Below are 8,800 nucleotides of genomic sequence, written 5' to 3' on the forward strand. Positions count from 1 at the left end.
AAAAAAATACCTTTTCAGTACACGGCCTGAAGTTCTTCTCCGAAATCTTCTGCAATCGGCTTTGTCTGCTGGTTTGAAGACAATAAACCATAAAAAAGATGATTTAGTCACTTTGTCTGTGTCATGCAGCTCGAATGTGTCGTGTAACGATGTTGAATAGCCGTCGTTATCCCTCTGCTGCGTCAGTAGGATTGTACTGTACAGCATCTCATTGATATGTGAGGAATGCTAATGTAACACGATAACAGACTTACATCATTAAAATATAAAGTGCAGGAGATATTTAGATATTTTTTATATCTATATTACATTTTATAGCTGACGGATATTACTAAATAGATAGAATTTACTAAATAGCTGGATGAACATGAAAAATATGTCTATAATAACAAATGACCATGAGAGCCAGTAGAATTAATTCAGCTGGACACTCGAAAGACGTCCTTAAATGCTCTTTAAGTGGCAGAACAGATGAACAAACAGTTAATCGCTTACTTGAGATGAAATCTGCTCAGCTACTTTGAAAACAGCTTCTAACTGGTTCCTCCTTTAACAGGATGACTGCTCAGGGGTAAGGCCATCATGCAATCCAGCAACCTTTATGGTTCTGCTTTGATTCACCAGGAACTATTAGGGAAACCTTCCAGCGCCTCCTGTGAAAGACACAGGCATAAACACACAAACATTTATTAACATGTTCCACAGTGTTCCAGTTTGATTTTCTTATCCTGTGGACAACAACGTACATGGATGCAGGTTTATTGTTAACTTTTGTAAGGTTTATTTAATGAACATATCCAGCTGCAGCTCCACTGTGATCCTGAACTGGATAAGCACTTAAGAAAATGTGTCAATAAATGGACAAACATCAACTTACTATATTTATCCAAACAGACGGGACCAATAATGCTTCGCTGAGTTAGAGACTTTAACAGACTCTTCTATGTAAGAATGTCTCGTGCTGATATACCTGCAAACTTGACAACAAAGGTTTTTCAGACTACATGTAGCTGTCCTCTATGTCAGCTAACACATTTACATTTATGTCACACTTATTTCTGCTTTCCCATTTTATAATTATTACTTACATTTTGATTAGATACCTTGAGTTTGTAAATGATCAGATTACATAATTGGAATACAATGTATCCAATTCAGGGTTGCGGGAGGATGAAGCCTATCCCAGCTGATACAGGACAAAGACAGGCTGCCAGTTTATTGCAGGGCTAATACAATATGTGTAACAGAAAATCCACTTAAATGTTTGATATTTCTTATAATAATCATAATTATGACTATTATTTAAAGGTTTCTTCATAAATACATTTTGATTTTTTATAACCCCTAAAATATAAACCTGAGCTGTTTCAGATTCTGACCTCTGACCTCAGTGACCTGGCTGTGTCCTCACTGCAGCTCCCTCTTGGAAGTACGTCTGCTTCTTGTCTTCCCCCAGTGTTGACCGCCTGATATCAAGATATCACGTACTGTAACTGAGGAACAAAAAAGGACAAACACTTGCCTTCATTTAAAAGTACATTCATACAGAGATAATCTATGGAAACACACTAGTTCACAGTTTGGGAGGAACCAGTTCCTGTGAAACATTTCTGTATATGAACATCATGTGGAGAATGAATGAAATGAGTTCTTCAGGTGACTCAGCAGTCCCACACTGACAAATGAAATCTAGTTAAACTATTAAGCATATTTGCTCTTCTGAAATCTGTGTTAAACAACAACAAACATAAATTAGTAACAAAAACTACAGCTGAGTATAGGCTTTACAAACCACCAGCAGCCATAATGCTAAATTTTAATCTTCAAATGTTTCTGAGCTGTCTTCAACCTGCTTTTAGCACATTAAAGTCTCAATAAATAAAGTCAATGCAGACTCAATCCTAAATGTTCAGCACACAGAGACACAGAGGTACCGTTTAAAGTTTAGTGTTAACTTGAGTCACTGATCATTCACAGTATTACAGAGTCTGGCAGTCTTTGCATGATGTCCACGTCACTGTAAGTTTCTAGCTGACTCTCAGGTGTGCCAGCAGGAAAGAGTAATAATAACCTGCATCCTGAGGTTTGTCATGCAGGATTAAAGGAGCCAAGCTTTGTTCACACAGCTAGGATTGTATTTTACACTGACCCTGGGTCAGTATCAACTTCAAGAAGACAGCTGTAACTGTTGATAGAAGAATCACACACACATATTTATGGCTTTGCCTTATAGAATTCAGCATCTCAGTGCTCAGGAAATAGGTTTTGCAGCTGTTTGAGCTAAGATTTTCAAGTTATTCACAAATTAAAACCTATACTTTGTGTCGGGCAAGAACTAAATTCAAATGCATGTAACAGTGAGAAACGCACTGTCTTGGCGAAGTAAAGCGTTTCTCATCAACTTCATAGAGCTTGCTGTAACTTTTGATAGAAGACTCAGACAAACATATTCATGGCTTTATCTTATAGACTTCAATATCCCCCCAATGTGTGTGTGAGTCTTCTCTCAAAATTTACAGCTGTCTTTATGAAGTTTATGGAAAAACGCTTTATTTCACCACGTTAGTGCGTTTCTCGCTATTACATGCATTTGAATGGAGTTCTCGCCCGACACAAAGTATAGGTTTTCAATTTGTGAATAACTTGAAAATCTTAGCTCAAACAGCTGGAAAACCTATTTCCTCAGCACGGAGATGCTGAATTCTATAAGGCAAAGCCATAAATATGTGTGTGTGTGAGTCCTCTATCAAAAGTTACAGCTGTCTTCATGAAGTTGATACTGACCCAGGGTCAGTGTAAAATACAAGTTATTCACATAATGAAAACTTATACTTTGTTTCGTGCAAGAACTCCATTCAAATGCATGTAATAGTCAGAAACGCACTGTCTCGGCGAAATGAAGCCTTTTTGTACAACTTCATGAAGTTAGCTGTAACTTTTGATAAAAGGCTCAAAGCAGAGGGATAACGACGGCTATTCAACATCGTTACACGACACATTCGAGCTGCATGACGCAGACAAAGTGACTAAATCATCTTTTTTGTGGTTTATTGTCTTCAAACCAGCAGACAAAGCCGATTGCAGAAGATGTCGGAGAAGAACTTCAGGCCGTGTACTGAAAAGGTATTTTTTTCTTGTTATCAAAAGACATTTGGAGTGGCAGCTTCTGCAACTGGTTGCACTAAAGTAAAGCTTACAGTCTAAGAAACCACAGTGTTGATATTCAGCACAAAGAGAAAAGCTCACTTGTTTGAATTTATTTACAATCATAGTTTTATAAATTCTGAATGTAAACATCTTTTACAGCTTTGATATTGTTTGACACTAGATATCAGGTTTAATTTAAAGGTTTCTGTGTCCCAATGAGCCATTTACACTGACCAGTGTTTCACTTTAACTGTAACACATTCATTATTTAGTTCCAACATTTCTAAGAGAAATAACTGAATGTAAAAAATGGCAGCCCTCAGGCCAGGTTTAATTGATAGAGATATATGCATGCATTGTGAAATTTATGTATCACTTATAATTGTTATTCACCTAATCATGGCATACCCACCCCTTCCTCCCTAGTTAACTGCAACCCAAAATAACTAGTGGGGCTATTTACACACTCACAACCAGTGTGGGGTAAAAAGAGCCACCAAAAAGCTGTCAGCCACAGATGTGCTAGAAGAGTTAGAAACTCTACTTATGGAGAAACTTTCTAAGTCTAACAGGGGACAGGTACTCCTGCCCAAATAACATGATATAACCCCACATACAGCCCAGCCATAAAATGAACCAAGTCATTTAATTAAAGACAGCATGGGACCAAATGCATGTAACCAGCCTGCACCAACCTGGCATTTCTTCCTCCTGAATTAAATGAATGAATGGATGAAAGTTAAATGACTACAAACCTAAAGCCACTAGTTCCCACACTTGAGCTCCCTGACACTGTGTGTTAACCGTATTTAGCTTGTATCAACAGTTGTAACAGGCTAAGCCACTGCATTGAATTTGTTCCTGTCTTAATGATTTCAGCTGACTGGTTTCAACTCAGATGTTCTGCTTTTTCCTTTCAGTAGATCAAATCAGCTCGTGCTGCTTCTGCTTCCAATTTAATGGCAAGAAGAAGAAGAAGAATGCTTCAGCGAAGTGGCGTTCATGGTCTCAGTGAACAGTCATGGTCACACACTGCATGTGGTTTTAAAAGCAACATGTCTGTTCAGTACAACGATCGAGATGTGTAATATTAGTGCAGCTACGGTTTGTTCTTGAACATCAGTTCTGTTTTCTACTTTGATCATTTAGACCAAAAAAGTGTTGTTTTCAGATTCTTTCTTTTAAATCTATAAAGCACCTGCTCATTTTTTATTACAATTAGTTTCACATAAATGTTAGATTTTCCTTTATGATCTTTTAATGCTTACACTACACTGTACACATTAGAGACATTTCTGTTACCTGTTTCTGTTGACTCAGAGTTGTGAAATGTTCTTTTATTTAATGCACAATATGAAGTTCATAATTTTCTTACAAATAAAACTCTAATGACAAACATGAACAGCTGTGCTTATCTCTGAGACATGAGTTTTTGAATGTGTTTAGACAGTGTGCATTTGTATGCTGAAACTATAATGGTGAACCTGAGGTGATGGTCAACAGAAGGCAAATATATATCAATATAAAACAATATTGAAGTAATGTCTTTACCCCCTGCAGAGTGTGGACGCTGTGCACTCAATCACCTTATTCACTGTAGAAAAGGTGACTGACTGTCTCCATGGTTACATCGTATATTATTAGCTATGTAAACAGCTTCCATAGATACCGCCATAGCTCTCTGCAGCTGTAACACTTTCACACTTTGCAAATCATTTCACGATTTTGATAGTTATGAAGACAGAATATGTTTTTAAGGTCATGCTAGGCGGTTGCTATGGTGGTTGCTGTGGACTTGGCTGGACCGCGTCCGATTCCTGTTATTAGCTGTCCGCCGTAGGAAGGCTGCGTTCCATTTACAAGTAGTGACAGTCTGCCGCAACTCGAACTCAAACCCCGCTTTGTTCTTTAATTATAGGCCTTTTATAGCCGTTCATGACACCCGCACACACACACATAAAGCACTTTGCCTCACCATGAGAATGGAACTTTACCTAAGCTAACCTTTAAAATATCTGATATAGGATAGAAAAAGGAAGCAACCAGAGATTTAGTGATGAAGACTCTAAAACCCACTGTCTTGACAAAATAAAGCGTTTTTGTACAACTTCATATAAATAGCTGTAACTTTTGATAGAAGATTCAGATATACGTATTCATGACTTTATCTTATAGAACTCAATATCCCCGTGCTGGGCAAACAGGTTTTGCAGCCGTTTGAGCTAAGATTTTAAAATTATTCACATAATGAAAACCTATACTTTGTTTCAGGCGAGTTTCCCATTCAAATGCATGTAACAGTGAGAAACGCATTGTCTTGGCGAAATAAAGCGTTTTTGAACAACTTCATGTAAATCGCTGTAACTTTTGATAGAAGACTCAGACAAACATGTTTATGGCTTTATCTTATAGAACTCAATATCCCCGTGCTGGGCAAACAGGTTTTGCAGCCGTTTGAGCTAAGATTTTAAAATTATTCACATAATGAAAACCTATACTTTGTCTCGGGTGAGTTTCCCATTCAAATGCATGTAACAGTGAGAAACACACTGTCTTGGCGAAATAAAGCGTTTTCGTACAACTTCATATAAATCGCTGTAACTTTTGATAGAAGACTCAGACAAACATGTTTATGGCTTTATCTTATAGAACTCAATATCCCCGTGCTGGGCAAACAGAACAGGTTTTGCAGCCGTTTGAGCTAAGATTTTAAAATTATTCACATAATGAAAACCTATACTTTGTTTCAGGCGAGTTCCCCATTCAAATGCATGTAACAGTGAGAAACGCATTGTCTTGGCGAAATAAAGCGTTTTTGTACAACTTCATATAAATCGCTGTAACTTTTGATAGAAGACTCAGACAAACATGTTTATGGCTTTATCTTATGGAACTCAATATCCCCGTGCTGGGCAAACAGGTTTTGCAGCCGTTTGAGCTAAGATTTTAAAATTATTCACATAATGAAAACCTATACTTTGTCTCGGGTGAGTTTCCCATTCAAATGCATGTAACAGTGAGAAACACACTGTCTTGGCGAAATAAAGCGTTTTCGTACAACTTCATATAAATCGCTGTAACTTTTGATAGAAGACTCAGACAAACATGTTTATGGCTTTATCTTATAGAACTCAATATCCCCGTGCTGGGCAAACATGTTTTGCAGCCGTTTGAGCTAAGATTTTAAAATTATTCACATAATGAAAACCTATACTTTGTTTCAGGCGAGTTTCCCATTCAAATGCATGTAACAGTGAGAAACGCATTGTCTTGGCGAAATAAAGCGTTTTTGAACAACTTCATGTAAATCGCTGTAACTTTTGATAGAAGACTCAGACAAACATGTTTATGGCTTTATCTTATGGAACTCAATATCCCCGTGCTGGGCAAACAGGTTTTGCAGCCGTTTGAGCTAAGATTTTAAAATTATTCACATAATGAAAACCTATACTTTGTTTCAGGCGAGTTTCCCATTCAAATGCATGTAACAGTGAGAAACGCATTGTCTTGGCGAAATAAAGCGTTTTTGAACAACTTCATATAAAATCGCTGTAACTTTTGATAGAAGACTCAGACAAACATGTTTATGTGTGGACGCTGTGCACTCAATCACCTTATTCACTGTAGTAAACATGCACCGCTAGCTCAAGTGACTGACTGTCTCCATGGTTACATCGTATATTATTAGCTATGTAAACAGCTTCCATAGATACCGCCATAGCTCTCTGCAGCTGTAACACTTTCACACTTTGCAAATCATTTCACGATTTTGATAGTTATGAAGACAGAATATGTTTTTAAGGTCATGCTAGGCGGTTGCTATGGTGGTTGCTGTGGACTTGGCTGGACCGCGTCCGATTCCTGTTATTAGCTGTCCGCCGTAGGAAGGCTGCGTTCCATTTACAAGTAGTGACAGTCTGCCGCAACTCGAACTCAAACCCCACTTTGTTCTTTAATTATAGGCCTTTTATAGCCGTTCATGACACGCACACACACACATAAAGCATTTTGCCTCACCATGAGAATGGAACTTTACCTAAGCTAACCTTTAAAATATCTGATATAGGATAGAAAAAATGAAGCAACCAGAGATTTAATGATGAAGACTCTGGGTTCTGTAGTGACCTGAATGACTCTTTGCATACAATTTATTGAAGAGGACTTTAGAATGCACTTTACATTTAGACTGTTGCTGTTTAATTTTTTACATTGTTGCGGTGTTATGTCATGAATAAAGTTCACCTGCTGGGGGTTTGATGGATCAGATCATCATAATCAATGGGTCCTGAGGTGGGCGGGACTGTCTCTGGTGATGTCACCATGAAGGAACAGCATCTGGCACGTGTTGCTGAAACATCCCAGTACACTGGTGTAGTTTCCTCTCCAGCTGTTTGACATTTGACACTTCAACATTAAGGGGAAGAAGAAGAAACAGTGTTAGGTCAGGTGACCACATGGTTTCTAAAGTAACTGACAGGAAGTAACCAGGCCGTTAGAAATGGATGGCATGTGTTTAGAGTTACTGGAGTTGGGTAACTCTACTTACCAAAAGCAGAAGCACACAGATGAAGGATCAGATGCTGAATGTTGCAGGAACATGCTCGTGCGGTGGTCATTCAGTGCTGCTCCGGCAGGTTAGACAGTCCAAGACTGATATACTGCCCATCTGAGAGTTTGAAAACACACATGCAAAGATTTATTTTGTATTACAGTCAAAGTTGGATGTTCATTTTTGTCCTTTAAAAATGTTTGTGTATTTGAAAGCACTAACATTTAAGGATGACTTGGATCGTCTCCTTTAAAGGGGAGACAAGTGTATCCACTGATCCACGTCACTTTACCTGGATGATGACTCCTCTCCCCCTCACTCAGAAACGCTCCTAATATAACCAAGCAAATAAATAATATTGAAGATTTACTTACATCATTACAAAAACAGGAAAAACATCTCCCTTTGATTCTATTTCTCCATTCCTGCTGAACATCAGGCAACAAATATCTCAATAAATCACAGTAAAATGTAAAGCACATGTTTTCTCTGCTTTGTCTAACCTCTGCAGAGCCTCTGTCAAGAAAAACATATCTGTAAGCATAAAACAAATATACATTTCATAACACGTCACTGGACAAACCTCGGTCAGTTGATTTCCTCTGTGCAGTGCAGACGAACATCAGTCAGCAAGTCAAGGTGGTGAGATGGACTGGTGTCCTTTGTGACTCTGCTGGTTCTTCTGAGGAAATACCACCGTCTCTCCACACCGTCACCATCTGTGAGCACAAACTGCTGCTCTGCTCTGCCAGCATGTAGGAAATCACATATCACACACACAGGGGTGAAGAAACATTAGAACTCAACTTTGGATACTTTAGATCTAAACAGATCAAAGTAGCTCTTAGCTTCAACAATCAGTGAACAGACAAACAATGATACCATACTGATTCTGTATGAATACAATATGGTATTTTCAATACAGGTGTCAAATTAATTTACTAAAACTAATACAGATATATGTATTTTTTTTTTTGATAAATTCGTTTGCTAAATTATAAGAATATATATTTTTTCATTTAACAATTGCAACTGAAAGAAATTAAATATTGAACAAAAATATATTGTCACATTCTGAGCATGCTCAGCATGCTGACAGACTTG

General features: G+C 37.9%; 1 long non-coding RNA gene across 1 annotated transcript; it reads right to left on the reverse strand.

Annotated features, from left to right (window-relative positions):
• Nucleotides 1-501: 501 nt before the first annotated feature.
• On the reverse strand, nucleotides 502-8,480 carry LOC308404326. The gene is made up of 6 exons (XR_013973098.1): nucleotides 8,280-8,480; nucleotides 7,919-8,027; nucleotides 7,694-7,813; nucleotides 7,390-7,551; nucleotides 1,387-1,493; nucleotides 502-653 (listed from the first exon to the last, which is right to left on the reverse strand). It is a non-coding gene; the product is annotated as an uncharacterized lncRNA (long non-coding RNA).
• Between the last annotated feature and the right edge of the window lie 320 nt (nucleotides 8,481-8,800).

Source organism: Rhamphochromis sp. 'chilingali', assembly GCF_963969265.1.
Source record: "Rhamphochromis sp. 'chilingali' genome assembly, chromosome: 10".
NCBI lineage: Eukaryota > Metazoa > Chordata > Actinopteri > Cichliformes > Cichlidae > Rhamphochromis > Rhamphochromis sp. 'chilingali'.